The sequence below is a fragment of the Gallus gallus genome, chromosome 2 (genome assembly GCF_016699485.2).
Source record: "Gallus gallus isolate bGalGal1 chromosome 2, bGalGal1.mat.broiler.GRCg7b, whole genome shotgun sequence".
NCBI classification, from domain to species: domain Eukaryota; kingdom Metazoa; phylum Chordata; class Aves; order Galliformes; family Phasianidae; genus Gallus; species Gallus gallus.
Window position 1 is genome coordinate 96,459,440 of NC_052533.1, and position 27,573 is coordinate 96,487,012.

The 27,573-nt window shown below is 42.0% G+C and overlaps 1 protein-coding gene across 8 annotated transcripts in view; it reads right to left on the bottom strand.

Moving 5' to 3' along the window:
• The window catches only part of LDLRAD4 (low density lipoprotein receptor class A domain containing 4), a 291,190-nt gene extending 264,249 nt beyond the window's left edge, over nucleotides 1-26,941 (bottom strand). For 3 of the 8 annotated variants that reach the window (XM_040685019.2, XM_015282455.4, XM_040684995.2), the window contains exon 1: nucleotides 11,914-12,021. The gene's annotated coding sequence lies outside the window, so the exon portion shown is untranslated. Of the gene's footprint in view, nucleotides 1-11,295; nucleotides 12,022-13,096; nucleotides 14,446-14,524; nucleotides 14,618-26,804 lie in introns of those variants that run through there. The other 5 variants (XM_046925119.1, XM_046925118.1, XM_046925120.1 and 2 more) reach the window with 5 other exon arrangements.
• Between the last annotated feature and the right edge of the window lie 632 nt (nucleotides 26,942-27,573).

Sequence of the window (27,573 nt, forward strand, 5' to 3'; positions counted from 1 at the left end):
GACGTCCCTTCCAAGACAGGAAAAAAAGATATACAGACAAACCCGACTGCACAGCTGTTTGTCCACACACATCCATTTTGAAGGTTAAATGCACCAAATTACCTCAACAGCAATTAATACAACTGCCATGAACATAAAGCCCTCTTTCCCTCTAGATCTGCATTTTCTCTGTTGTTCTGTCCCCTTCTCAACTCCACTCTGAGTCACAGACAGATTAGAAATCAGATCAGCCTAGAATTTGCAACAGTGACTTAGCCTCTTTGGACTAAAAATAAACAGTAGATAGAGCGGCTGGAAAAAAAAAAAATCGATGCCAGTCAGCCCCAACGTGCTCTATTTTACCACAGCAAGAATGAACAGTATCTGAAGTTTACAGGGCTTTGCTTCCCACGGCACGCTGCCACCCTGCTCCTGCAACTCTGTCTTTAGGTCCACCCAAGAATGCAAATATCCAGAATGCGTATATTGAAGACTATGAGCCCCTTAGTCTTGGAATAAACATATATGGGAAAGCAACAAAGAGAAATAATCACCTGGCTTATTCTATGTAGCTGTGCAAAGCATTCACTACGACAGCTCGGGCTCTAAGTGCCACAGCAGGCAATCCTCAGGCAGCCCGCGTGCTAAAATAATACCCTAAAGCAGGAGCAGCATGATTGGATTTCTATGTACATCTAAGGTCACCCAGGTCCTGTGTCTGGCCGGCTGCTCCCCGCCACCAGACACCTGTGCCGCATGGGCTGCCCGCACAGCATGCTCATCGTGGAGATAAATGCAGGAGATCCAGCCAGCCACAAACTTCCTGACATTCTCCAGAATGGGCAGGTTTCATTTTTTTTTTTCCTCCAGAGCAGGGAGGTTCTGATATTAATCTGAACAGGGAGGAAAGCTGGAGTCTGCAACGCAGAAACATCTAGGCAAATAAATACGTCATTAAGCTAACTAGCTACAGGATTGTCTAGCAGATGGATGACATCTTGGTTGCTAGTGGAACACTTTTCTATAGCCTTGTTTGAGGCAGACACATATGGCTCTCCCAAGTATTGATGCAAGCTCCCAGATGGACTAGATCATTGCTGACACCTTATTATAAACCCTAGAGATGAAAGAAGGGAGCACAGTTTTTGAATCACAACACAGGACTCTGAAATATTCAGACCTCCTAAAAATAAAGTTTATGGCAGAATCCTATTTTATTTCTTTTTTGTCGTTGAAAGAAACTACTTTCAACCAGAAACAGTAAATAGGGGAAATGCTACACCAAGAATGATCACAAGAGCCTTGAGAAACTGTAAGGACCAGAAGATCCATACCATGAATGCATACCGTAACTATGGATATATACGACTATTACAGCTCTGAGGCTGCAAAAAATTATCTGCTGTTCAGCTGTTACCGATACCAAAGAGCTTCCATATGGAATTTCTCAGTTGGGGTGGATGGGGAAAGCAAAGAAGAGGAAGCCATTTAGACATTACAGCTGCATGACTTCCCTGAAATGTCTGCATCCTGAAGTACAAGAGAGGGAGAAAGAGGTCTTCAGTTACAGGAGTGCCAAGAAAACCAGCAGAGATCTGAGAAATAAGAGAACCTATGCAAACAGCATTTGCTTTTTGGTAAGGTGGCAGGAACACCTGAGAACATCACAAGTACACGAGAGGAAAAAGGAGTATTTTACTTACCATGATCAGAAGCAGGGGAAAAAAATATATCCCTTTAATATTTTTACACTGCGATAAAAGAGACTGTCCTTTGCATCCCGTAAGTTCACTCTTATCATTCACCCAAAAAGAAGAATTCACCATTTAGATATCTTACGTATTTTCTCTTGCTTCTAGAACCTGCTATACCATCTAACCCATGACAGACAGACTGTTGAGACTGTTACAACTCTGTGACAAAAATTCAAAAACAAATAGTTTAAATTTTTAAAAACAAATCGACTCACTGAGACAGGGAATGTGTTTGGAATTGTGTGTTTTCCTAAGTCTGTGAGAAACTTATTCTGCAAAAATCTATCTGCCTCTGCTACAGCGGCCTTAAACTTATCAAGTATGCAAACAACTTAGATGTGTCAATTAAATGTGCACCAAATAAGATACCACAACTCATTTGTCTCCACATTTATTGAATAGACTCTTGTGTTTTCAGCATCTTCAACTACACCATCATGGTGGAGGTTGTTCAAAGCCACGTTGAATGGGGCCATGGGCAGCCTGTATTAAATGTGAAGGCTGGCAGCCCTGCCAGGGTTGGAGCATGATGATCCTTGGGGTCCTTCCCAACCCAAGCCATTCTTTGATTCTATGATCTCAAGTTTTCATTCACGTAAGAAGCAACTTTCAGTGAGCATTATAGCTTCAAGTTGGACAGTAAGTTCGGAAAGTTTTGTCTGTTTGTTTGCTTTTTAATAAGAGGAACACAACAATCCTTGAATTAACGTATTGAATAGAACGTTTATAAGCAAAGAGAAAGGGTATCCTTATCATTTTAGAGAAAGAACATAATTTCAACTACCATCACATCACAGACCTCAACAGGAATGTCAAGGAGTCTTAATTTTGTAATGGTAGCTAACAATAAATAAGAAACAAGCAAAAAAGAATTTTCAGCTACATACACACTGCATCTGCATCTACTTCAGTTGGGCAGTTCCTCTTCTCCTGCAATACAATGGTCCCTCTGGGAGACAAGCTCAGCTGGACAGAAACAGAGTAAAGAATAGAGCTACCTTTTTCTCAGAACGATTCACAGTTCCTTTTAACCCTTTAGAATATTAGAGCTTCAAGATGTTCTTTATGTATGTCCTCCTATGTAAGGCATAGCAGAGTGCAACTTCCAACCCTCTATAGTCAGGGCTAATATGACAGAAAGCAAATGAAAGCCTTAAGACAACAAAGGATTTAGTACTCCTGAGGAACTTCTTCAGGTGAACCGCAGATTAAAAAGAAGTGGCAAGACAGATATTAACCGACATCCCCATAGGCACAGTGAAACACAGCTCAGCCTAGAACCAGCCAGTTTCTGGGCTGCGAGATATTTTTCAGTGTTATTAATTTGTTTCAAAGCAAAAGGAACTCAATCTCTCTGCATTTCCTACCAGCTGCTGAGTAGGAATTTATTTTTTTCTTAGTTTTACTGCTTGGAGGGCTGCCAGTTTCAATATGCAAATACAAAGAATCACTGCAGGGCCCAAATCTGAGGTGGTCCCACAAGGTTTATTGCAGAGAGAAGTCTCTGCAATAGACTTCTCACACAGCCTATGCAAGTAAATCCCCTGTTTCTGGAAACACGGTGTCCCTGGTCACCAAGTAGGATCCTTAGCAGTTCTGCTCCATGTCAAGGACCCTGAAAACACCAGGCCTACATCCAACCCACAGGTCACTGGGAATCAAAGAGAGGTCATATCTTGTCTTGGTTTGAGTGAAAGTCTGTCAAATCTAAAATATTTGCAATGAATCATCTCAAGCTCAGCAAATTGCCATTTCTGACTAAATTATGATCACTTGGCAGTCTGCAATTAGCTCCAGCTAAGATGCCACTTCATAGTGGCATCATGAAAACTGATCAGTAATAGCAACACTGACAAAAGTCAAGATAAATCAAGTACATGATAAAGTGTTGAAGTTAAGGTAAAGTAAACATCTAAGTCAAGAGGCTCTCGTTCATACACAGATGGTTTCAGATCACTGTAATTCAAATTACGTTCTGAATGATGTTCTCATTCAGATGTAAAATGACCTTTGACTGATTCACGCTAGAGATACAAGGGGCTGTTCTATATTCAACACAGCATTCACACACAAGTTTAACATACTTCAACATATACATCTTGACTTGGCACTTCAAATTATTTCCTTTGGTGTCTCCATGTAGATATAATTAAAGGCTCTTATCTCCAACCTCTAACAATACCCAGAGGAAAACAGGGAACGGGAAAAGTCAAAGTCGGCTCCTGGTTGCATATTCAACTTAAGAGAGAACTCATCATGTCAAATGACACTTGCAGGATATCATGTGCATCTACCTCCTCCTCTGCAGCCCATAGAAGCCATCTTTTTCTATTTCTTCTCATTCCTCCCGGTTAGTGAGAGTTTTAGGTAATTCCAAAAAATATATATCAACCAAATGCTTACTTCATTACTATGCCTTATCAGCACTCGTAAACACCAGCACTGTATCTCTTTATTGAAATTCACCTACTTGCCAAGCCATCACCCACAAAAAAAGATATTATTTCTAGCTTTCTGCTGTAGAAACATTGCACAATACCAGCTGTTTTCATCAAAAGGCTGTGAAGATCACTAGAACAAAAGTGATTTTCACCTACAGCTATGAGTTAGAAAGCTAATCTCTATACCTATTGCAGGTAACTTCGTCTTGCAGCTAAAGAGATTTTTATCTCTCTAATCCTCAGTGCATTAATGCCTACATTAAAAAGTGATAGCATCACTGTTATCAATCTAATAAGGCATTATAAGAATAAAGATATTTGTGAATCGCTTTGATGAGAAAGCTTTGCCATAAGGTGCTAAGTAGAACAGGTCAGATAAAGCACACATTTGACAAACACTGGCAGTATTTCTGTTCACCAACAGATGGTAGCTTTTTGAAAAAAATACTATTATTATTATTATAATCTATATGAAAGTAAGTACCAAATCGTACCTGCATTCAACATACTGCAAGCTGTTTTGATTGGAGAGATGGATCACTTTAAGCTTTCCGACTGAATAAAGACAACTCACAATTTAAGACATTTAAAGTGACAATTGAGCATTTTCTAAAAGTTAATCTAAAATGTGCTGTTTCTAGAAACCTGCTAGGAAGGTTATTAAAACAATAAGAAGAATGTGAAAGAGTCACAAATAAAGAAAACAACACTTCTGGAAATATTTATAGAACTCTCTCCTTTCCCACTACCCATACAAGTCTGGTGAGGAGTTATAATTAATGCAAACCTTTTGTAAAACAAAATATCTGCACATCAACTGCATTGGCTGACAAAGGCTATTAGTCAGCTCAACTCTAGCTTTTATGTAACCGTTACCTTTCGTTTAGGAGTGCTGTATCTTATCTGCACATACTTTCTTTACAAATGTTCACTTTCATTTTGCTCAACGCTAGTTAGGCAAAACCTAAAAAAACCAGTCATCCATTAAGGTGAAATTACAAAAGAAGAACATAAGCCTATTAGGTAATTCACAGAAGGTGCCAGTTCAACAGCTATGGAGATTAAATTAGGTTATTTTTAAGTGTTCATCACTTCATCTTCTCTCCCACACCTCCTGCTGTGTTCCTAGCTCTGACCCACAGGACAGAAGCCAGGCAACTCACTTCTGTCTTAGAAAAATCCCAAGTAAAGCACAGCCGACATCCAGTTGAAATTTTGTATAATCCAGGTCAAAATACCTCTTAGCGTCACTTGACACAGTAACTACTGGTTAAGCAAAAGCAGAAAGCAAAGCAACATTCAATAGTTTGGTGTAACAATTCTACATGTAGGCAATTACATATCACAGAATCGTTATGGTTGGAAGAGATCACTAAGATCACCTAGTCCAACCATCAGCCCATTCCCACCATGGCCACTAACCCATGTCCCTCAGTACCATACCCACATGTTTCTTGAACACCCCCAGAGAAGAAACTAACATTCAACCTGAACCTTCCCTGGCACAACAAGTTGTTAGTTACATGGGAGAAGAGGCTGACCCCCACCTCACTACAACCTCCTCAGGGCGTTGTAGAGGGCAATAAGGTCTCCCCTGAGCCTCCTCTTCTCCAGACTGAATGCTCTGGTTCCATCAGCCGCTCCCCACAAGATTTGTGCTCCAGACCCTTCAAGAGTTCAGCTGTCCTTCTCTGAACATGCTGCAGGGCCTCAATGTCTTCCTTGCAGCAAGCGGCCCAAAACTGCACACAGGTACTTTCCTAGTAGATAGAGGACTAAAAAGTTTATATAAATGATTGCTTCAGGAGTCATTAAAATACCTAATGGAACATTTAAAGGTGTTTACAAGCCCAAAGTAATAATGGATCACTCTTGATTAACACACAGTAAAAAATTCACAAAAAAATGGAAGAGGTTCATTAAAGAAACAGCTTCATATGTCAGTCACAGACTGCCCACTCCTTTCCCTCTACGAAACGGAGAATAGGCTACAGGTGTGACAAACCAATAGGCTCAGGTACACCACGTTAAAAGGTAACTAAGAAAGAATCACACATTTCTCCTTCTCATAATCCATGGAATCAAGATGAGATGAAACCATGATTAAAAAACAGCCCTGTCTGAAGATGCCTGCAAGTACTGGACCCGGAAAATAAAAAACAAAGTGCAGCAGCCTTATACTGGCATGTGCTCGGTATTAATAAGCACGTGAGTCAACTCTTGAATGCTGAGTAAGAACAGGATTTATGCAGAAAACACCTTTCCAGCCTTCTCTCATGCTGAAGAGAGTTCAGACGTGACTCTATTAAGCGCGAACATGCGTTCTAATACAATTTTATCCTACTGTCTAAGATCATTACTAAAATATATTCTGTGGTCAAAGATCACGGCAGAACCATTCAAACCTCAAGATGTTTATCAGACAATTATTCATAAGAGCACTTCTCTCCTCCAAGTCGTTACATCTTTTACAGACAACTCCAGAATACATGAACAGAACGATACGTTGAAGACACAAATGAAGATCTCCAAACTTGTCTTTTACAGGCAACAGCGAGTTCAATATGGTGAATAACTTTGGAGAAGCAGACTCATTGACAGCTTCCATTTTTAACGAAAAGGGTACCAGGATGCTTAGCATGGGAAAAAAAATCAAGAGCACTTAGAGATGCAAAGACAACGAGGACACTTCCCCAACACATCCCATCTCATTCTCGCGTGCAGCGTTTGAGCACTGGGGGCTTTTCTAGGAGGTACCATCCTGCCTTTTCACACTAATCCTAAACATGTTAGCTGGAAAACAGGGGCAGTGCCCACCACACTCACCACTTGTTTCTCCTGTCTTGTAGACAGCGAGCAGTCAGTGCCAATACAGATAAAACTTCTCAACATTTTATTCAAAGATTTCCATGTAACTCCCAAAATAATCCATGCAATTATCCCTTTTCCATTGGTGCTGGCACTAATGTCTAAAGTTTAATACTTTGCTTTATCACCTCACCTTAGTGAAACCAAACGAAACCAAACAGTAAATTATAATTTAGTCCTACCCGAAAGCTCTGCTACACGTTATTATTGCAGTGCACAAAATTCCTCATAAGATGAATAGTTTTCCAAAATTGCACAACTGAAACTTTACTGAAAAGCAAGTAACAAGCACGCACATTTCTGCATTCAATTATAAGCAAAAACAAACAAAAATCCTTCTATTAGAGTTAAAATAATGATTTTAGATATAAATTTTCAATTAAAACTATTAACCTATCTACTTTAAAATTACCTATACAGACACCTATCTACTTAAAAAATGACTATATAGCACTACCGGTTTTTTGCTGAGCAAGAGAGAGACTACAGTCTTGGAAAAATGCTGAAAATGTTGGTGTTTTCAATGTCTCATATAACATTCAGTTTGGAATATAACAACTTTGTTCAATCAGTTTCAACCTTCAGGACTAAGCATTGGACTCAACGCAAAGTAATATATTAAGTTTCTTCTGTCATTCTAATGGAAAAATGCCTCAGCATGAACTTTTTTCCCCCCCTTTCTTTTAAGAGTTATCCAACCATCATACCAGAAAGTCCATGCACCTCTGCTTAACACGCACTAAGACCTCATCATTTGCACGGGGCAGAAGCCCACCACCAGTTTATACTGTGCAGCACTGCTCCTGCAGCACCACTTCATCCATCCCTTGCCACGCACCCTGATCAGTCTTTCTGCAGGGATGCTGGCCATCAGCGACTTGCTCCAAGCCAATGTGCTTTTCAGTTTTAGAAGATAATAAATCGCAAATCCCATCCTCTTTTGGTCCTCTCCTTGAAAACTAAATCCCCACACCCATAAACCACTTCCACAATGAAACAATTTCCCAAGACTGCACGGCTGCCTCAAAGGTGTAGCAGCCAAACTCTTGTGCGCAGCAAGTTTCCAAAATCCAGAAGGGAAGGTTTCCAATCAGTTTATCTGTGAAAGGCAGACATTAAAAATAACGGTGGGTGTGGATGTGCTGCTTTCCCAGCCCTCTCCCCACTGCATGCACTTCCACCCCCAACTTCTTTGCTGGTTTTCATGCAGATTTGTGCCAGACACTTGGCATCCTCATTAAGTGGTGTCTGGCAAGCTGCCTAAGTTTTAGTGGGTTCTGGGAATGCCAATATATTAACCAGAGGACTGTCTGCATGCCCTAAAGAGATTTTATTCAGGAAAAGTCAACCATTTGGCACAAAGAACGCTTCATTCAAATCCAGGAAAGCTCTCCACTGGCAATAAGAAGAGAAATTGCATTTACGTTCTTCCTAATTTCTGTCTCCTATCTAAAAGAAGAGTTTGACAGAGAGCAAGATCGTTTAAAAGGTCAGAGTGCTGTCCGTAATAGGATTTTAGGGAAAAGAAAGGCAGATATGAGCAGCACAGACCCAGCATAACATCAAGAAAATGATTCATTTTCATTCCATTGTCTCTTGTGACCAAAATAATCTTAATCACGAAGATTGAATTTACCTTCTATTATGCTGAGCAATAATGAATGGCAATGTGGGTACTTGAAAATCTTCATTGCTTTCGGTAAGAAAAAGCATTCAGCACAATGCACCTACATTTAGCATCTTCCAAATATGCTAAATCAAGGCATATGTTACTGAAATGCATACATTAAATAAATATAGATGATGAATACAGAGACGTTTTGTCAGCATGGAGAACAGAAACACTGAGATGCAGCCATCGCTCTTACCAACCTGCAGGCTTCCTTCCCACTGCAGTCTCCTCACAGTTCCTATCACTCAACCGACAGTCTCAGAAGTAAGCGCATAGAGCTCCTCTCTAAAATAAATAACCTATCTTTTTCTTTCAAATAGAAGGTTCAAAAGAATGCAAAGAAAAAAAAAAGGTCAACGGCTTTTCTTCACCCGAATATTCTGCTTGTGCAGCACACAGGAAAAGTTGAAGGACACCGACAAACGTGTCATTACTTTGTTCCGAGACTGTTTCTGCAGCCTTACGTACCTAGAGAATCCCATTAATTTCAAGAAGTTATTCAGCTAATAGAGTACTCTGCTACCATTTAGACACTGCTACCCATTTTTACAAAGAAATTATTTTAAACTGACATTTCCTTCAAACCCATCATTTTGATTTGTGCAGAAATTTGCTGGTTTCCTGACAGCAGCTCCAAAATATCACGATCCCATTATAATGACTAATTAGCAGCAGAGAGTTAACAAGAAATCAATTAAAATCAGTTCAGTTTAAATGTTTTAGTGTACATATTAGAAGTCTGGCAAAAATAAGATGATGTTTGGTGGGAAAGAAATTTTTAGCTATCTGGGCTGCCTTTGCTTAGACATCAACCTTCTAGGCAAGACGGCTACCCTTAAAAATAGCTGTCAACTGAGAAAAGAAAATGTGCACGTATGAATCATTTCACTACGGGGTTGGATTCCCAGCAACCGATGCACCGCTGTTCTGGCATCGGAGCCTGTGCCGAGCAGCTGATACTAGCTTGGTGCCATTGAAGAATTTCACAGTTACCACAGAACCAATCTGCAAAGAAATTCATCTCCAAACTCCTAGAAGTATCTATAGAAGTATTCCCTCTCCGGCTATTCATTTGCAAGGAACTGTTTTAAACTATTCGGAACTACAGGCAGAAAGAGAACTTCTCCAGGACTGCTCCGAAGTTCAACGCAAGAGCCGTTCCTGCCGACGTGAAACCTGCTGGGCAGGCACGCACTTTTTAATGCTTAATTTCTCTCAACATTAATTTAATTCAATATAACCAGAACAGAAGGTGCTGTAGGGCAGCTGGGGAAAAGAATACTAAATTTTGGACAAGAAAATGAAATGGAAAACTCTCTCCCTCCAAAAAAAGAAACAAGAAACGGGGCCTGGAACCCCCAGTGAACGGAGAACTAAAAGCAACTTAACTTCACAGGTCTCAGCTTGAGGGTTCTGTGCAGAGAAAACAGCATTTTATCTACTTAAAGCCCATCACGGGGCAGGTTAGCTCTGAACTGCTTGGTTTGGCTACTGGTAGGCAGTCTGCATCTTACTAAACTCAGTCCTCATGTGCCTCAGTCTTGAATCCCCATTTCTTCCTATTTCTGCAACTTGCATTGAGGGCTGAGCTCCAGCTCCACCAGCCAGAGCTGCCCAGTGCCCATAATGTTTCAATTAACACAAACCACCGCTTTGAAATATCTGGTCTCACATTGTTAACCCATCCTATGTTACACATTTATCTTCATTTCGGCCTGCCCAGACATCTTAACTTGCTGGTGAATACCAATACCTCTTATGCGTGTGCTGCAGTGGTCTCCGCGTATCAAAGAATCTGAATTAAATACGCTGATATAAAATACGGGATATTTGACAAGATGCATTTTCCCTTCTATACGTAACTACGTGTATTTGATGCATTCCAACCCAAACTCTCCTGGCTCCGCTCACCCCGTGGATCACGTTAACCAAATGCCTGGTGCCAGAACACCAGCACAGACGCTCGGAGCACCGCTGCTATCTCAGCGTACGTGGACAAGAGGATGTGAGAGGACTTCCCACCGGCATGCTGCTCTTCCAGCAGGCCTTCCCCTTTGCTTTACAGCCACGAAGCCGCGATATTATTATATTCTCATTAGCGGAAGCAGACACGTGCGCACCACACGCAGTTATTCATCTCCACTCAACAGCGCGCAGACGTTACTTAAACTATTTTGGACTGTTGCGAGGAGTGCATTTCTCTGAGCCCTCACCCCAGCAACGAAGCCGGAGGGCAGGGCGGCACCTCCGTGCCCCAGCAGCACCCAGGGCTGAAGGCTGGAAAGCCAAAGGCGCTTCGCAGAAGGGCTCACCGCTGTTCTCACACAGCGTCCACCACATCCTCACCTCATCCGCGCCCTCCTCGCTGCAGAACCTCACCCTTTTTGGGGCCCTCACAGCCGAGGTGCTGCACGTGCTCCGCTCTTCACACCACGCGCTGCACCTTCCCATTCCCCACACGTTTGACGCAGAAGTTTTGGCGTGCCAGAAGAGACGAGCTCTGAGCTCCCCTTCCTGACAGGAAGGTACCCGCTCGCAAACCCGCAGTCTCCTACAGCACCCAGCGCTATTTCCAGCTCACCAGACCGCTGTCCTCCTGCGCAGCCACCAAAGCAACCACACCGGGCTCACAGCCTCCCCGAGAACCAAATCCCACCAGAGCCTTCACCACCCTACGTGTTAACGTGATACACCTCCATACAAAAAAAAAAAAAAAAAAAGTTATTTTTGCATTCTGCCCATTTCCCGTCTTTCCTCCCGACAGCCCAGAGCCCCGCACGGCGCCACAGCCCGCGCCCCGCTCCTGAGGGCACGCACACCTCTGGGATGCGCGCACCAGACGCGAAGGATGGAGGCGGACGCGACGGGTTTCACAACTACGTTTCTGCGGATAAACTTTAACCGAACCCGAAAATCGGCACGATGACACGCGGGTCATCCATCGGAGCGCGCCCGGCCGCCCCCCGCCCCGTTCCCTTCCCGTAAAAGTTGTCCGCCGGCACCTGGCCGCTCCCCGCCCGCCCTCAGCCGCGCCGCCGCCGGCCGAGCCCCCGCGTCCCCCCGCTACCTGTCAGCGGCACCGAACACCTGGGGGCAGCCCCGAGAGGCAGGCGGCAGACAGCGACGGGGCCGCCGGAGCCGCTCGCCGCCTCCCCGCTCCCGACCCCGGGGCCTCCCGGCACTTTCCGCCCGCACTCACCTCCCCCCGGCCCCCGCTCGGGGCTGGCCTCCCGCGGGGCGCCGCGCCGCCTCCCTCCCTGCGCGCAGGCTGCGGCCGCGGCTGCCTCCAACTCATCCCAGCCCCGCCGCCGCCGCCGCCGCCACCGCCTCCTCCTCCTCCTTCTCCTCCTCCCCCCGCCCTGCCCGCTCCGCTGGCTGCCGCCTGTCTGCGGCGAGTCTGGCTCTGGCGGCCGGGCGCGGGGCCGCCGGCGCTGAGGAGGAGGGAGAAGGGAGGGAGGCGGGCGGGGAGGAGGAGGAAGCGGGGGAGGGGCGGCAGCGCTCCCTCCTTCTCTCCCTCCCTCCTTCTCTCCCTGCCTCCCTCCTTCTCTCCCTGCCATCCCCTCCCCGCGGCGCGGCTCGCAGCTCACAGCGCCCCCTGCCGGGCGGATGTGCGCGGCGCCGGCCGGCCCCCCGCGGCCCTCCCTGCCCGCGGTGCCCCTTCTGCCTCTGCCTGTCAGGCCGTGAGATGCTGGGGGCAGTCACACGGGCACGGAGGAAGGAGGACCCTGGGTAAACAGGGAAACCGAACGGCTGGGGGAGGCCGGGGCTCGGTTTTGCCCCGTGCAGAATGAGAAATTTTCTGACATTTAAAAAAAATGTTGCAGGACAGGAAAACCCAGTTCCAGGCACAGCCCTACAGGCTGAACCCAACGCAGGAGTGTGCCCTGCCCGGGAGAGCTGAGGCTGCACGCACTGCAGACACCACCCGGCTACACCCGGCCCAACGTTCCTGGACCCAGCAGTCTTGCTCTCTGTCCCCATCCACCTTCCCAGTGTCAGAGGATAGCCCTTGGGGCTTAGGGCTGCCATTGGGGTTGGCCACCTCAGCCTCAGCTAGGCCAAGCCTGGTGGCAACACATCTAACAGCCACAGGTTGGGAGTACGTGTAAACGTCCAAAGACTGATGCACACCATCCGCACAGGAAATATATATATATATACATATATATATATATTTAAATCTCTATTTCTACCAATTCTTATGACTAACTTCCGTTCCTGTTCCCACCCGTGATGCACGTTGAAGACTTTTCACTTCAGAGCTGAATAGAATGAATAGTAGCACAAAGCGAGGAACCTGATGAGCTCTGTTTCCAGTTTTAAGCGTGCATTCTTAACACAAACACGCTCCTGAAGTTCAGTCCATTCCCTTCCTGCCTTACCTTGCTTCTGGAGGACAGGATGGGCACCCAGGCCCCACAAATGGTGAAGGCCACGCTGCAGGCCGTCAGGTGTGACAGGAAACGGGGGAGTGCTGGATTCGTTCCAGAGCAGAGAAAGCAGCAGTGAAGGACGATTTTAGCGACATATTCTGGATTAATGAGCAGAGAGCCAAAGGAGTACGAGCTGGCACAGGAAAGAAAAGCTTCCAGTAATCCGAGGGATACATCGGGGCTACGTGTCCTAAAAGTTGCAGAAATCATCCCAAGCTCACAGGCTTAACAGCACCACACCCAACTACAACCTTCATTTTACTGACAAATTGAGAGAAGCTTGATTTCAAGTTTGCTTTGTAGTTTGCAACCAAGAATTAAATGCTCAATTTCTAGGTGTCCCCTCTGTGCTCCCTCAGTGGCTTTGTAAGCAAAACAAGAAGGCATTCACTCGAGGCAAAGCCTATAGAAAAGTTTGCCTACAGAGCCTCATCCCCAGCCTACAGAAAAGTTTGCAGAGCACCACAAAATCACCCATCAAGTACCAAACCACCCCTACACAATACCTCAAGAGTGGAAAAAATGCCTCTAGAAAAGAAAGATATGGGAGAGTAGATTAAGTGGACTGTTTTTCTTTACTCTCACACAGAAAAAAACTCATCTGTTACTGTGATAACAGTGAGTATCTACTTTTCCTTGAGAGTGCCTCTGGCACATATGGTCCCACGTGAACCAGTGTAATCTATTAGAAGTTCTGTAGTGGACACGATTACACTTGTAGATATCAATTCCCATGTACTGGAGACTGGAGGTGCTTTATTTTTTCCAGTCCTGGTTTGAAGGGATTTGTGCCATTTCTTCATAATGCCCAAGTCAAATCCTCAAAAGTTGCTTAAACAGATGACTAGTTTAGCTGCTGCCAAAAACATAGAATTGTCTTTTATGGGTATAATTCCCGTCAGCTAGCAAATATAAGAGACACTGTTGTTGTCTCTTCTCCCATTTTCAAGTCTTCTCTTTCTAATTTGTGATGGAAATCGACAGGTCCATACAGCTTCCCAGAGCTTTTCAATTTAATTCCGTTCTAAAATGCAAATTTCCAGGACATACGTGCCATCTTCTGAGACTAAGCAAACAATTTTTGGCTTCAGGATTTATGAATTTGCAAGTTTATAAAGAATTGTAATGGCAGAAATTGGGATATTTGGGGTATGTTGAAGATGGCAAAAAAAAAAAAAAACAAAACGAAACAGCAAAAATGCACATAAAGTGCTATGCTTATATTGATCTATGCCAGGAAATTGACCCAAAGGTGTCACTCAGGACTGCTGGTACACTTGCTTCCATCTGAGACATTCCTGGAAGGGACAGAATGACACTGAACATATTGGCACCTGCCAAAGGACAACAATGCCTCAGGTTTCACAATTCCTTTACCTTTTAATCACTATCATCGTCATTTCCAGGTTCTGTTCAGTGTCTGGATAGAGTACAGCTCCACTTCAATACGCCTGAAGAACATCAGCATTTCTGAAATGTAAAGAGAGGGAGTCAAAGAGGAATGTTAAGATTTTTATACATCACAGGAGATGCTGGAGCTGTGCAGACGTTTCTCTCTAAAGAGAATCCCAGAGAGAGCTTGGGAATATGAGGAGACATTTCTTACTATTTTTTTTTCTCCAGATAACAAGTCTCTTCTGGGAAAGCAATACTCACATTATCATGATATTGGGTTTTCATACCCATGAGGTTGCATTGGCATCCTGGCAGCGTTTACTGGACAAATAAGAGAAAGCTCCTATAATTGAGTTAAGGTATTGGTAAATCTGTGTAGGATTTCCTTTCTTTCCTTTACCCCTTCTTTATCCTAAGCTTGGGAACAATGTAGTTATCGGTTTTAGTCACTGGCGACTCATCTTGTTTCCCACCAGGAAGCCACAGACCAGTGCATTTCAACTGTTACTGATTCCTATTATCTGCTTCACAACAAGAACAAGGAAGATACAATTAAAAACATTGAAACCACAGTAACACAGCCAAATAACATTTGGGCACGTGTAATAGGATAGCCGTACTGAAGTATGTTGCAAAAAGCACGCTACAAGTAAAACAACACCTAAAACTAGTTAGAAGCTTTTTCAATAGGGCTTTTTACCCAAGAGGTCATCCTGACTTATCTCCTAGACAAAAAATTCTTCAGTATGCTAACATCCAAAAGACACTGCTCAGACAAGCCCCTAGGGTAAGGAGTGCTGGATTTGGGTGCATTTTGTGCTCTAACACAAAATTAACAACAGACAGAGCCCTCAGCCTGAACTGAACTTCAGAGTAGGCGCAAGGTCTTGCCCTGCACCTCGACGCCCAACCAGATGTGCATAGATGGATGGGCTCAGGGGGCTCCCTGACCACACACAGAGAGCTCTAGGATCTTGGCTGTATTTCTCATGGTGTTAGATGGTGTGTAGTTGTGCTCCTCCAGCAGCTGTGTTCTCTCTGCTGATGACCACTTTGTCTGCCTTCTTAAAGAGGTGCTAGGTATTACAGCGATGACACGAGGGGAAAAGTATGTAAGGATATAAGCAAAGCCACAAAAGAAAGATTATTTATTAAAAAATATATAATATTGTAAAAAGATTCTGTTTGTTGTAGTCATTCACTGAAATCACACGCCAACTCCTTTGTTGTTCCCAGGTGCACACACACACAGGCTCATTCTGCAATACGTTGTTCACCTGCCGATTCCACCCACCCACCTGCAGGCCTCTCCACCAGGTGTCAATCTCAGTGTTAGATAATGACACAAATCTTAAGAGTTGCTCTGGTTTTCTTGTTGCGTGGGATCTAACTGAAAAGCTTTGCATGCTAAATAAAATGTGAAGTCAGAGTGTATGTCTGTAAGAATATTTGGATTGCATCCTCAGGTTTCAAGAAACAAGGAAAATTAGAGAGCATAAGATTTTGGACAATAAAAAAGTCTGAAAGAACATCATTAGACAAAGTCATAATCAAGAAGGCAACTGTAGAGTCCAGACTACAACTCTCCCAGCTACTGTATACAGCAAGTAATCCTAAGGCCTGGGAGAGACACGGCAGTAAATCTCAGCTGGACACACATTCTGTAGCTCTGTTGAAGTTTCAAAATCTGTAACGTTGGCCAAGATGACATTTCCAAAAGACAGCACCAATGCACCAGTCAATTTAAACCTGTAAAAAGCAGTGGATGAAAAGCTTTAGCAACTATTAATGTCACAGAACTCATACAGATCTGATGCACAGAGAGGACAACTGTCACCTCCTCTTTCTTCTAGGCTTAATGCAAAGTTGATCCATTGGGAATGCACACAGACCAGGTTGCCAGATCTGCCTTTAGTTTCTGATAAATCAGCCAAGAAGGCTATGATGTGGAAACCTGGCTGCAAGAAACCAAGAGAAAGGGACAAAAATGAGATCATATCACAAACTAACAAATACCACACGCACTACATTAAAGAGAGAAACTGTTAAGAGAAAGAGGCTCAATGACAGAACATCCATCAAGATATAGATCAACACCTTATTATACAGAGCCAACATTGTATGGCGCTATGTGATAATATTTGACCATCAAATAAGAAAGAATACTTGTCTCAACCCGGCTATTCCTCTCTTTTATTAAAAAACAAACCCTCACACCAGTTTTCTTGGAGTTAGCAAATCCTTACAAAATGTACCTACTGTCTTATGAGGCAGCACAGATTGAAGGAATGGAATCCTAACCTGAAAAAGTTTTTGACAGCATTTCTTTAAAGTAAAAATAGCAACTACAGTTCTGAATTGATTCCCTGACTTGTATTTGAAATACCAAACTGTCTACTTTGCTGCAATGTTGATAACAGCACCACATTAAAATAGAAAGATATTTAGTAACTTCCATATGCTTTCACATTCGCTTATCTTCTTTACAAATTAGTCAGTAAATTTTTCAGTTGGGGGGGGAAGAACTCCCCAGTATGTATGAGAATAATGATAATGAAACGCTATTTCCAAATCCTCTCTTAGCACTATAGCCCTTTGGACACCGCTTCAGTAACTTAGCGTGTGAGTTAATACATAGGATGAACTATAAATTTACCATAAATTTACGTCAAATTGTACAACTCGGTATATTTTCATATTTGCAAAATGAAGTCTTTGCCATGTGAAATACAATATTCTTGTTTATAATAAAATGTCAGAAATGTATTTTCTTTATTCTATTCTCCAGGCTCAACAAGCCCATCTCTCTCAGTCTTTCTTCATTGTAGAGGCGTTCCAGCCCTCTGATCATCATTGTGACCCTGCTCTGGACCCTCTCCAACAGCTCCACATCTTTCTTTTGTTGGAGGCTGTGCCTGGATGCAGTGCTCCAGATGAGGCCTCATGAGGGCAGAGCAGAGGGGGACAGTCACCTCCATCACCCTGCTGGCCCCCTCCTTCTGGCCTGCAAGTGCACAGTGACAGTTCATGTTGAGTTTTTCCATCAAAAAACACTCTTTTCTCCCCAGGGCTGATCTGAATCCATTCTCTGCCCAGCCTGCATTCATGTTTGGGGTTGCCAATCCTTGCACTTGGCCTTGTAGAATTACATGAGGTTTGCATGGGCCCACCTCTCAACCTGTCCAGATCCCTCTGGAAGGCATTCCTTCCCTCTAGTATATTAACTGCACCCCACAGCTTGGAGTTGTCCACAAACTCACCGAGGGTATATTCAATCCCACTGTCCATGTCACTGACAAAGATGGTAGATAGCACCAGTCCCAGAACAGATCCCCGAAGAATACCACCTTATCACTCATCTCCACCTGGACATCAAGCTGTTAACTGCAATTGAGTGTTACCATCCAGCCAGTTTATTATCCACCAAGTGGTCCATCTGTCAAATCCATGTCTCTCCAATCTGTAGACAAGGATGTTGTGCAGGACAGTGTCAAATGCTTTGCATAAGTCCTTAGTAGATTACATCAGTTGGTCTTCCCTTACATACCAATGCTGTGACCTCGTCACAAAAAGCTATCAGGTTTGTCAGGCATGATTTGCCTTTAGTGAGGCCATTCTGTCTGTCATCAAACGCCTCCTTGTTTTCCATGTGCTGTAGCACAGTTTCTTGGAGGATGTGCTCCATGACTTTGCCTTAAGAAGACAGAATTATGTGCTGATCAAAATTTTCCTGGTATATTCTGTAGCGCTCTGTCTATTGAACCACAAAGCAGCTACTGACTATTATTTTATACGTTTTTATTTTTTAAGTACACTAAAATCCCCCTCTTATCCAAAAATAGCCAAAATTACTTTTTTAGCTGCTAGTTCTCCTGCACTGCTTTATGTTAAACATGAAGGAAGTCATCAGTTTGCAAAATACTTTCAAATGAAAAACTTGCCAAATGTTGTTGGACAGGATCCTAACTCTTCTCAGGTCCACATCAGAAATCCCACTGACTTCAGTAGGACGAGGATTAGAATCATTTTGTAAATGCACATATGTGCACACACAAAGCCTACAGAAAACATATTCGAAAAGAACGCTGTGCCCATCTTGTACTAAAATGAAGTCACGACTCCAAAACTTTGTATCACCTTATAGCAACAGATGGAAATCATATGAGAAGGCTGCACAACAGAACTGATTACCAATAAGAGCATCAACATTTTAGGCCTAGCTGTAATGAGAGAATCAGTATTACAATGTATAAGCATCTGCCTTTCTCTGTTCACCAACCTAATATTCCCTATTTGGCTGCCCATATTCCCATCTTTCAAATGCTTCCCAGTAAGTTGACACATCCACGTATTTTTAAAAGCTACTCAATTCTTCTTCTTTAGGGCTTCAAAGAATAATTCTACCTTTCTATTTTATGCACTTCAAATAAAAAACTAATTTTTTTGAGATTAGGATTATCTTCAGTGTGTCCCTGGTACAGCACAGAGCCCCTCGTCAATGCTTAAACTTTAAAACATAATTGCCTTCATTTTAAGAACTCTACACTGCAATAATTTTTTTAGTTCTACCCATCAGCTCTCCCTAAGGATAAAGCTGGGGGGCTTTGAAAAGTTTCCAGTGTCCACTTACTACAACTACTTCTTTTCTCTTTCTCCTTTTTTATTCTTCCCCCTCTTTTTTTGGGGGTTCCTTTTAAAATAAAGCCTTTGTATTACTGCAGCGATGAAAATTTCCTATGAAGGAAGACAATACAAATTAATATAAATAGCTTGGCCAGATTATACTGCTCAAATTGCATATATATTAATATAAGCAGTAGCTGAGTGTTTTCCATGTCTACCTCACCCTGAGGCATCAGAAGCTAATGCTGCCCATTGAAGCTGATGCCTGCATTGTCCAGAATGAGAGCAAACGGAACCTGCTGACTGTTCCCAGCGAGGCCTTAGGAATTGTCTCTTTCTTCTTTCTTCTGTTGTGTTAAATGTATCCTAAATGTATCCTGGTGACCTTTTTTTTTTCTTTTTAATCTTCCCCACTGCTTTTGCAGGTCGTCTGTAAAAAAATTTTTTAATATTAAAAATCTGCAAGCAAAAAGTTTAATGCCTTCCATAAAGGCTCTCAAAGCATTTTGTTGACGTTAACCTGTTCAATCTCACCAACCCAGACACACAGAACCATTATTTCTATCCTACAGACATGAGAACAACAGAGAAGGCTGAGTGGCAGAATTCATTCTTGCAGTCAAACTCTAACTACTAGATCACAAACAGCTTGAAGAAAGACAAACGACGCTCCAAGGCACAGATCTCAATGACTGCATTAACCAGAGTTCCTCTGATAACATTCTGCCTTTTATCTCAGATACTTCCTTAGCCTCTCACTTATTTATAAGCAGGATACCTACAGATTGCAAACATACCTTACAGACTCCAAGAACAGAGCCTGAAATGACGTCAGTAAAAATAATCTCTCATAGTTATTTTAGCATCAGAATAACAAGAATTGAAAGAAGGTGAAATACATAAAAATGATAGACTTGTATATCCTTTTCCTTTACACACTGGCTATTCGTTCGGCTGGCACTTTCAGCAGTCTTCACTGACAGCTGAACCACTTTAGACGAGACACTGCTCATATTCAAAGCTTGGAGAGAAATGTTTCTACATTTCATGAAATTAACTTGTGTAGGTCGCCATTATATGACCTACCAGGTTATTCACATATTTCTCTACTGAATGCTAACGTACCAAGATGTGCTTTAGCATGTTGTGAAAATGATACTCTGATTCATAAGTTTAACGTAATGAGATACAAGAGAAGAACCCATACTTCTTTCTCTCGAGCCTAGGAAGTGAAAGAGTATTACACTACATTTAAAGACAGTTTTCTTCAACTGGTTAGAAACACTATGCGTTATACACTGCAGAGTGCAGGCTCTCATGCATAAGAATGAAAAAAGCTTTCATGGGTTACAAAATGATTTACCAACGTTTTATTTTCATTTTACCAAAGGTTAAGTGAAAAGTTGGATTGTAATCCTAACGTTGAAGAACTCCTGTTGCAGGTCAGTGCAATCCCAGAAATTCTTCTGATACATTATCATTTACTGAAATGTGTGCCAGTCTACACAGTGGTATAACATCTACTTTTGTTTATTTTCTGTTATTAAATTTTGTCTTGTCCCCTTCACTTCAGAGAATTGAGACTGCTCAAAGGATGCATCGAGAATGCATATGGAAGGAGGTTCGATTTGGTAGTTCTACCTCACCCACGCAGATCAACATCTTGCTCTTGTTCAGTATCATACTTGCTTTACCACACTCAGTAGAAAAATCAAGAACAAATAGTCACAGGCAACACATGGAAATAAATGGCTTCGAATTATCTCATATTGACCTGACAGTAATAATTCCCACGCAGGCAGTTAATGCAAACAGCTGACTGATGGTAACTTAATTAGAATAAGAAGTTAAGGAGAGCAGGTAATTCATGCAGGTATACTCTCAATAGACACGCACCTACACTATCTCAGAGAGCCTGGCAACATTTTCATAAAACACAGCCACACCTATATCTTATGCCAATCTAAATTACGTTGTTGCCACAGAATTTCACTTCTTCAAGCTATGTCTTTCTGGCAAGATGACAAACGTGAAATACTCTCTTCCTTCCTCAAACTCGAGACTTTTCATCAGCATGCGTACATGGGCAAATTAAATATGCTTATAGCTTACTTGTAGCTATGCCACAGATTTTTAGCACACAACTATCCCAAATTGTACCGTTTCAAAACTAGACAATTATAACACAATAAAGGCTGTTCCTCCTCATGGGTATTAGAATGTCTTCTTACTGCTTATTTTTGCTTAAGCATTGTTTTCACAGAGACATTTACTCATTTCTCTGCTATACTCTAGAATAGTTGTTAACCTGAAAGCATGATAGATGAGCAATAACTCTAATTTGACCACATGTAGCGAGGCCACACATAGACCTCAGAGCCTCCTCAGGGAAACAGCCAAACTGCTATCTCCAAGACCTGTCTCCCTCCAAACATCTGCCCTTCTGTTGAGGGCAAGACAACAGAGCAAAGTAGATACTGTTCTGTTCAACACCATTCCTGGCTCTGTGTCCCAACAGCAAATGGAGATATTAGCATGGAACAGCGCAGCTTGGAGCGTGTCAGCAGTTGCATGGAGCATCCTGCCAGAGCTGCTGCTGCTCCAACCTACCATCTCACCTCTTGAGCCTCACAGCTCTCACACAGCTCTCATTGACTGTGTGAAAGTTGTAATGCTACCAGGACGACTCCTCTCCATCCACAAGTCCTGCTATTAGTTGCTACTTAGTAGTTAACTGCAACAATCTATGCACAGGGTACACGCTGAGCTCCTTTAAAGAAGCCTCAGAGAACTTCAGAATCCCACCTGCCACCAAAAATTAAAAACTAAAATACTTTGGACCCAACATAGCTGTAACTTGTCTGTTCTCAAAGAGAATTACATGGGCATAGAAATTTGTCAGTGGTCCATCTCAGCTCTGTACAAGATAGATACAACTTTATAATAAATCCAGATGTGACTTAGAACAGAGTCAAAAGTTAAACCCACTGAATGACTTTTTTAGAGAAAAAATACTCTCTGCAGCTTAAAGAAGGAACTGTAAAAATATCTAACAATCCTGTATTTCTCTAAGCAACGTCGTTTAGTTTTTCTCTCATAAAAACATATAGACCTAAAGAAACAAAGTGGAAAATTTTCCCATGTTTGTTTAGATATGGCTTATAACTCATGATCAGTTTATGTGTCTCACTCATTCCCCAGCATACAGAGCTATCCACCACTACAGTTCAATTTACATGCACAACATCTACTTAGAGGAAAAGTCTTCCTGCACTGAAACAGACCAACATAGGCTTTCTACATTTAACAAACAAATGAAATTACTTTCGAGTCTTCAACAGTAACCGCTTGCAAACAATTAGTAGGTAAAAAAACAGAAAGAAAAAAATCACTTTGCTTCCCTTTTTATGGTACAGTTCACCTTCATACCATGTTGTGCCTACCCAAACTGTTGCACTCACACGTTTCCACTGAATAAAACTGTTTCACTTGCAGTGATTTAAATAAAGATCTCTTTGTTCATGAAAGATGACTATTCTTTCCAGCAACAGGCATGATGTCATTCTGATATAACCATCCCAGTAACTGCATGAAAGAAATTTTGCATTGCCACAGCTGAGGGAACACTTTAGAAGGTGAATCTAGAAGTCTAGAAGGATGTTTACAATTTACCTCATCAACTGCAAGAAGAATGTGTGCCACTCAGCTATTCCCTAAGAATGAGTAGAAGCAAAATCTGCACAGGGTAAGGCTAACATCAAGATGCCATTCAGAACACCCACCCCAAAAATGCCTCAGTCTCCTAGTATTATAAGATCAGTTGGCTTTTACTTGATGTGCAAAATCCCATCTCAGAAAAGGATTAGAGATGCGTTTTGACCTGGAACGTTCCGTTGCCCCTTGAAGAACACCTTTTTATTTTAATGGTTAGTGTTTATATTTTCTTCTTCATGGTCTCCTTTAAGTTCTGCAAAGGCATGCTATACACAGCTTTTAGTCCAATTGTAGGTTTTTGATTAAAAAAAAAATTCAGATTTGCAAATTTCAGAAAGAAATGGTTATCTCACTATAGTTATATTTTCTTCTAAATCACTTTTCTTTCCAGAAGCCTAAACAAAGAACAGAATAAGAGATAAACAGATACAACAGCTGTAGGAAAGAAAAATCCTTCAGATCTATCCCAGTAAGTAGATTGTTTCAGCAACTGAACACTTATTCTTGAACTGCCATAAGTACTTGAATGAATTCTAAAACAAACATCACAAGAGCTAGCTACAACAGAAACATGTTAGCCTGCAGAGCTTTGAGAGTTTCGATTTATGAAGACTGACATCTACAGAAGGTTGGTGCTGACACAGTAGTACTGATCTAGATGCAAGAATGCTGCATTAAACAGTCATCGCGTTTTCCAAGTCCCACTAAGGAGCCTAAGTCCTTGCAATTACACCATGTTTTTCAAGATTCAAGTCAGAGGACTCAGGAATGGGAAGTTACAAGATTAGGCCCATATCCTAATCATTAGAGAAGGCAAGATCAAACAAAAATCCATCTCCACCACGGGCCCTTGTACTTTTCTCAGTTGGATTTATTTAGCACATCAACACTTCCAGTGCCGGAACAGATTTATAACCTATCCTTCAGCTCAGAATCTTGCAGCACTAGGATGGCGGTGCTACCCTTTTACTCCCCCCACTTCTACCTGTATTTCACCTGAAAGACTGGGTTTGCCTTGTTTCCTTGTTTCAGAGTTAGTCTCTGACATACCTGGTTCTACAGGCCAGATTATTGTTAATCTGCTTTTCTTGTCATGACTTCTTGGACTTTGGGACTGAGTACAAATACAACTTCGTCTTCAGACAAGAAGATCCATTTGATGGGCAGTGTATTATCTGATCTGATACATCACAGACTATCAGCACAGTGGAGGGACTTCATCCGATCCCTGCATAATCAAGTAGGGCAAATCCATGGCAAAGGGGATGAGAATTTCCTTTGGAAACTAATTTTTATAGTGTTTCGCATCAACAGATATGCACATGTACGGGACTAAGTACTGCAGAGTTCCTCCTCTGCAGGGGAAAAAATGCCTCCCATACCAAGAAGTATTCTCACTCTTTTTTTGTTGTTTTTGCAACATACTCTATGAGACCTGCTTTAGTAGGGGGTTGGAACAGATGATCTTCGTAGGTCCTTTCCAACCTTTACGATTCTGTGAAGAACAAAACCTTAGGTTTTATTGCTTAAGGTGGGGCCTGTGACTTGTTTCTGTCTTGTCTACAGAGCTGTTGGAAACTACTGTTCTTATAAAGGTAATCTCACTGCAGGCTGTTTCCCTCCCCATTTGAGGAGCAGAATACTACCTTTTTCTCGGATCTGAACACAACAGAGCATTTGTTATTTCTCCTGACATGTCTGAGTGAGCAATACTTTGTCCAGGTTAAAAAGGGATCAATCTGTGGCCAGAAAGTAGGCAGAGGCGCAGCTCTTCACAGTTAGACTCTCTGACACAAGACTCTTTAACATGACAAAAAAATATATGCCTGAGCAAGTAGCCTGGGATTCACCCGTCAGAAGTGCAAAGCCCAGCATTTCCCAAGGAAATTGCCGTGCAACTCTCACATGACCAAATTAAGAAAATACCATCTAAGTATTAATAGACCTCACGGTATTTGCTGTTGATGGAGCAGCTACTCCCCCCGTGGTTGCAGTTAGGAGATCAGAGGATCTGGGTTTCAACCCAATCTTGTGAAATTCACAAAAAAAATGGCACCAGTATGTGGGCTGGCTTCCAATGGAGCTGACAAAGGCACCCTCATACTTAGCATCACTCCAACCTGGTCTGCTTTCAAAGATAACTTTCGGACCTGGTCAGGATCTACATTGAAAAACTAACGAATTCTCCAGTTCAGATGTTGCTATCTCCATCTGCCTGTTATCACCCTTCTGCTAAATTATCTGCTGGAGGGGCTCTTTAGTAGAAACGTTCCATGTTTCTTTCAAGAGGAACTAAATTGATTTTTAAAAACAAAGTAAGTTGCTCTAACCTAACCTTTGACAGACAGGTTAGAGAATAACCACACTCACAACTAGCATATCTGAGACTATTATAATCATAGCTGGAAAGACAGTGACAAGCTGATGAGGGACAGTCACCTCTTCTGCATAGCCAAACGTCAGAATATCCAAAGTCTCCTCCCAAAACCTTTTTTAAAAGACCAAGTAGCTCCTTTGCCTTCAAGTATTCTTAACATTTCAGTATATGAATTTCTATATCTTTCTGTATTCATAAATCTGTCTTTGCAATCACAGAAAATAAAATACAACTTTCAACAAAAGACTGAATGAGAAGAAATCTCCAAGACATAAAACAAGATGCATAAAGCCATACAGAACCACCTTACCTTCATCTTTCATAACAGGATATCTACTATACTGTGACAGCTGGTTTCATTTCTGGTGATGCTAGTGATTATTCTTCTTTTCAATGATTTTGTGTTCTATTAGCAGTTGCTTTGTAGGTTTTGTCTGGTTGGTTGGCTGTTTTGGTTTTTAAGACTCAAACACCTTTTTTCATTCAAAGCAGTACTGAAAATCCCAAGCCTAGTTCCTACAGGCCTCTGAGGACTCTGGGAGTGGCCTCAAAGGAAACAGGCACACAGAAACCATAAAAACTATTCAAGAAATGTGTGGCATACAGAACAAGCTTTGAAATGACTTACATACAGCAGCTGGATAGTACATACTGTTTGAACTCAGACACAGCTATGCAGGTATGAAGGTGCAGCAAAAGAGGTCTGGGGATATGCATAATTCACCAACATTAAATGGCTTATGCAACTAAATGGCAAGATTTAGCACCAATTGCTGTTCCAGGTAGGTAAGTGCTTTGAAAATTGAATCCCACAATTTAATTCACTTGATTTCTAAAAATATCAAACCTCCTAAGTTACTATTCATCTACACAGCAGGCTTCTAGCTTTTAAGCCAACTCTCTTTCGATCCAGAGACAGCATTTAAGCACATGGTCATGTTTTCAGTTACAAGCAGGTAACAATCGTTATCTCATGATCTTAGGTTATGTTCATATCCTGTTCACACACATTTAGGCTTCCTGTTTGGCCATGAGGGCAATACAGCTTAGACACATTATAATATCAGTTCTGTCTTTTCACTAAATCCTTTCAGTTCCTTAATTCTTCAAAAAATACTAAAATTTCACTTGTCAGGTCATTTCTACATCCTATTAAATGTATCTGCTGTGTATCACACTCAGCAAAGTAATTCAGGATGGAAAGCATACTTGCACGAGATAGGCTCAAAATGGAATACAAGGCCCAAATATTACCAAATTTTGGAAAATCTACTGAGAAGTAGTTTAAAAAAAAAAAAAAAAAAAAAAAAAGCAAAGCAAAAAAAAAAAGGTGAGAAGTTGTACCAACACTGATGAATTGATAAGAGCATCTTAATATTTTGCATTTGCACACTTTGTTTCCGCAGAGAAGATAACTCAAGAAACCATTCCAGTACCAGATACAACAACAAAGACAAAATAGATAAAAACAGACAAGAATACTACAATTCCTAAGCCCCACCAGACCTATTCTCAGAGAATCAATAGGGGTGGAACACCTTGATTTACCTGAAAGGAAGAAACATTTTTCATCTCTTTGGATCTTTCACACACCGGCAGGTTGAATCACAAGCCTTCATCGCTCTGGCATTGCCTTGCCACTCCTTGGAGGCCCTGGGCTTGAAACACTGAGAGCACCCACAGGAAGAAACAAACAGGTTCTGAGCTGATTTTCACACAACCGCTGAAAACCTGTAAGATAAAGGTGAAGAAGATGTGAAGAGGTTATTGAAAAAGGGAAAAAAAAAATCTGCAATACGAGGACACGAGATATTTCTTTCTGAATATGGAAACCTCACTTTCCAGCTATCATTCTTTACCATGAGCAAACTTTCAAAGAGTGTTTCTAGTACTCATGAGTCATTTTCTACCATCGCGTCTTTGGCGGGTTGAAGCATTTTGAAAGTGGAAAGCAAACAAAATTGCTTTTAATGCACTCAGAAGAGGGTACTTCAGGTTTTTAAAAGCCATTTTTTTTCTCTATCTTTTAGCTGCTAGGAGGCTTTAAATGGGACCCCTGTAGGTTTTTGTCTGTAAACCATACGAGAGCATAAAAGCCTGGAAAACTTGCAGAGATTCTGAAGCAGGTTCACACAGCTTCATTGAAACTGTGTGTGGTTTTGAAGCTCACCAGGGCTCTAGTCACCAGGATCCATTTAAAACTGCCAACTTAAAAAATAGATTTAAAACTCATAAAGGATTATGAGGAAAAATGTAGGACTTATTTTGCTAGGCTTTCAGTTGGAAAGAAAAAATAGTATTCTGTAAATAGAGAGGA